Genomic DNA, 4029 nt, shown 5'->3' on the forward strand with positions numbered 1-4029 from the left:
TCATTCGCCCGGGCTGTTACATTTCTGTTCTGCCTTCGGTGGAAATACACATTAGTATGAGTAATAGCTGACGCTCTAATGCTTTTAAAACAGGAGTGCTGTTTGTGTTTGTGTCCTGGGGCCCCTCTGATGGCGGTGGTTATTATTCACGTTTGCCGGAACAGTCTTCACGAGGTCCGCGAGCTCGGGGAGGTCGGCGTCTCAGCAGCACGGAGCGCCTGTCGTCCGAGACGCGGCGAAAAGGGAGATCTCGCTCCCTCGGCTCCCCACGGCCCTTTGCCCGCCCTCGGCGTGCCACCTTCGGTCGCGGCCGGACGGCAGTCTGTGGGCGCAGGCGTGGCTTTGGCGGGTGCGAGTGTCTCCGGAGATGGCGCGCGAGAGCTGATGCTTCCGGACGAGACGACGGAGGGGAGACCAAAGCCACGAAGGTCCGTGGGGACCAGGCCTGGAATAATCCTGACGGTCCCTCCAGCCGCCCGCGAAGGCAGCCTGTCGGGGCACGAGGGCGTGGCCGGGGGCCCTGGCCGATCCGCAGAGTCGCCCGCGAGCGTTTTTCTGACGGTGAATGTCACCGATGGTGTGACTGGCACGTGAGCTGGAAAGAAGGGGAAACGGAGGTGGGGAGAGAGTCACTCTGCCCGGACGTGGCCTGGAACGTGCTCTTCGTCGGCCTGCCCGGTATGGTCTGAACGAGCAGGGAAAGGCTGGGGTGTCCCGTCCGCTTCTAGTTGGTATCGGGGAACCACGACATGTTAACGCAGGAACAAGCCCACGTGGCCTGCGTTCTGCGGTGAGACACAGATGCACAGAAGCGACGCATTCCTGGGACCGCTGAGGTTAATTCGCGGCGGGAACCGGCGTGACGGCACGCGCACTGCCTCCCCGACGGCGGCCCCGTCCCCAGGGAGAGCAGGGGGACCCGAGCGTCACACTGAGACAGAGACGCGGTCCGGGCAAGGCCCCATCCGAAACCTTGGGAAGGCGGCTGTGTCGCTTTGTGGACGTCTATAAGCTCGGGGCTCACCCATTAGGTTATCTCTTCCTATTTTTCATCGAGAAGTTTCTCCTGGACTTCCACTGGCGGCACAGCACAGTTGTTTAAAACACCGAAAATACGCATTTCTGAGTGTGGACGGCTCTGTCGGTGGGAGCTCGCTTCTTTCTGACATGTACAATTATTTTTCTCCTGGAACAATTTCGAATGAGAAATCAAAACCTCTGGCATTAGCCTTAGATATATCTTGGGGGGCGGGGGGCTACTGTTGGTAGGACACCGATGTTTTGTGTTTCTGGATTTACTGAAATGTTCCCCACTTAAGATCGGGCGTACACGTTTGTCGTTGATGCTGTTGGTGTTGCCTGATGTTGACACATTTTTACGGTGCCCTCAAGTATTTCCTAGAGCAGCCTGGTCCCGTGGAACTTGATGCGATGATAGAATTCTCCTGCGCCTGCACTGACCAGCATGGTGGCCACTGACCAGCATGGTGGCCACTAGTGTGCGTTGCTGTTGGGTTAAGATGTGGCTAGTGTGACTGAGAAATGGAATTTTTACTTAGATTTAGTTCCAATTAATTAAAATCAGAATAGCCACAGACGGCCAGTGGCCATCCTATCGTCCAGTCCAGTTCTAGACACAGGGGAATAAAAAGAGATGAGTGGTGACCTCTGGCCACGAGGCATTCACAGCCCGGAGAGGTATGGGAGGTGGAGGGGCGGGGGATGGGTCAATAGATCGTCGCCTTAGAGAGAGAAATGAGAGATCATCTCCGTTCGCCCACGAGGAGGCGAACTAGCAGGTGGCCCAGGTAAGAGTTCACCCTGAGGCATTCTGCACGTTAGCCCCTGTTCTTCCAGAAGGGCCCTGTGACCTCCGACAAATCAGCCCACTCTTTGGGGCTTCAGACCCTTCTTCCGGAAGTGACCCCAGGTCTGAGACGGGGACGAGCCAGTTGACCCCTTCACCTCCAGCCTCCGCAGCTCTCAGCCGCAGGCCAGTCGGCACAGCGGGCGTTTGCATCCGCTAGTCCCTGTGACGGCCTCCCTTCAAGACCACGAAAGCGTTTGCACCGGGTAGCATTTGACTGTGGGCCCCTGAGACGCCCGAGCAGCTGAGCAGATGGCCGTGTGCTGACCCTCTCTGGCTAAACTAACAGTTTCCTGGCTGAGCACAGGTGCTGCATGCTTCTTATTTTTTCCCATTTCGGGTATCTTAGACTTCAAAGATGATGGCTTTCCGCAGAGCTGCATAAAGGCCGAGTGGCATTGGGAGCGGGCGGGCAGAGCTGTGATTTTGGAGGTGCGTTCATTCGCCTTTCTCTCTCTCGATCAGCAGTACCCAGGACACAGGGCCCGTCGCTGTGGCCGTCTGTGAGAACAGAACACTCTTTCTTTCCATGACCTACCTGCTGGCAAGGTACAAAAGGTGTCCGCCGAGCGCCGAGGAGCCTCGCTGGAGCTCTGCTAACAGGCAGACGCATCACTGGTAGACCAGAAGACTGGAGATGACAGAGCAGAGCTCACGTTTGTAAATGAATCTCTTGCGCTTTTCATCGTGTGGCCCTTGAATTCTCTCCTCGTCCAGGACGGTCATGCTAATCGGTAGGGAAGCTGATTTTACGAGAAGTAGAACAGGAGGGAGTTGCCGTTGGCGGGGGAGGATCCGGCTTCGGGGGCAGAGTCGCCACCCGTCTGTTCTCGTGTGCTCCACCCGAGCAGAGCACGCCCAGAGCGTGTTGAACCTGTCACCTCTCTAGGTGGACAGAGCATCACTCGCGATACCATCACGGACTCAGCAGGCGTGTCTAAATACGGAGATGTAGGGTGAAGTTAATAGCCTTTCTCAGGGCCCTAGACGGGTGCCTGGCAGAATCCAGGATTTTTGTATTTCGGGGTGCATATCTGCGCACGCACCCTTGCGTGTGTGTTTATGTGGGAACGGGCTAGGCGCATGACAGCTTTCACGTTGTCACCTGTTTGCGTGAGGGGACGCGTGGCCCAGCATCACACGGAGTGACAACCGCGGGATCAAAAGTCTGTTCTTTGTGTCTTAATCTAAGCTTATGTGCACACAGATCGCCTGGGGTTTTGTCAAAATGCAGAATGCGATTCTGTGCGTTTGCCGTGGGTCCCGAGATTCTGCGTTTCTAACAGACTGCCCTTTGCCGAGGCTGCTGCTGGCCGCAGATAAGCCTTTGGGTGGTCAAGCTTTGCTCGGGGTCTTTGTGTGTGCATCCACTGTGAAGCGATCCTCTTAGAGACAGAAGCCCAAGGACCAACAGAATCGGGGAAATTAAGAGTCGTGGTTGGTTGTCCACAGATCCGGGGTTACAGGGTGTGCAGACATTTTGGGATTGTGGGGTTTTTCTAAACAGAGGCAAACAGAAGTCTTTCGTTGTCCGGTTCTGTGAATAATAACTCGCTTCGCTGAGAAGGTGTGTTTCGCCCTTTCGGCCTCACGTTGCCCTCCTTGGCAGCATCTTGGCTTCGCCCTGACAGGAAGCAGAAGAAAACTCTGGCCTTGGAAGCGAGATGCTTATCTGGGTCTTGGGCACTGGAGAGATGCTGGAGCGGCCCGAGGCAGGCTGTGTGTCCCAGTATCAGCCACCTTGTTGCTGCAGGCTGTGTGTCCTGGGAACAGCTGCCTCATTCCTGCAGGAGGACGTGCCCGAGGCCAGAAAGCCTGTGACGGATGCCATTGCAGCCAACCCCGGCTCATTAGAGAGGAGAGCTCTATGCCTCCATGTAATGATTGCGAATGCTCCCTTTGGGCTGTTTTAATAGTTCTGCTTCAAGCATATTTATTTTTTCTTATTTTCCAGTATCTTTGAGGAAAATCTATCTTATCCTATATAACGCAGTCTGGAGAGATATGACATGTTTGACTCTGGGAGGAAATATACATATCTCTTGGTTTTGTTTTGTTTTTTTTTTTTCCTTCCAATTGGGTGTTATTAAACTGCGATGTTTGAGTTTTAGGCAGTCTTTAATGTGAAAGACACACTCATTTATTTCTTATCAATTCCTGGG

Source organism: Pteropus vampyrus, unplaced genomic scaffold, assembly GCF_000151845.1.
Source record: "Pteropus vampyrus isolate Shadow unplaced genomic scaffold, Pvam_2.0 Scaffold439, whole genome shotgun sequence".
Classification (NCBI taxonomy): Eukaryota; Metazoa; Chordata; class Mammalia; order Chiroptera; family Pteropodidae; genus Pteropus; species Pteropus vampyrus.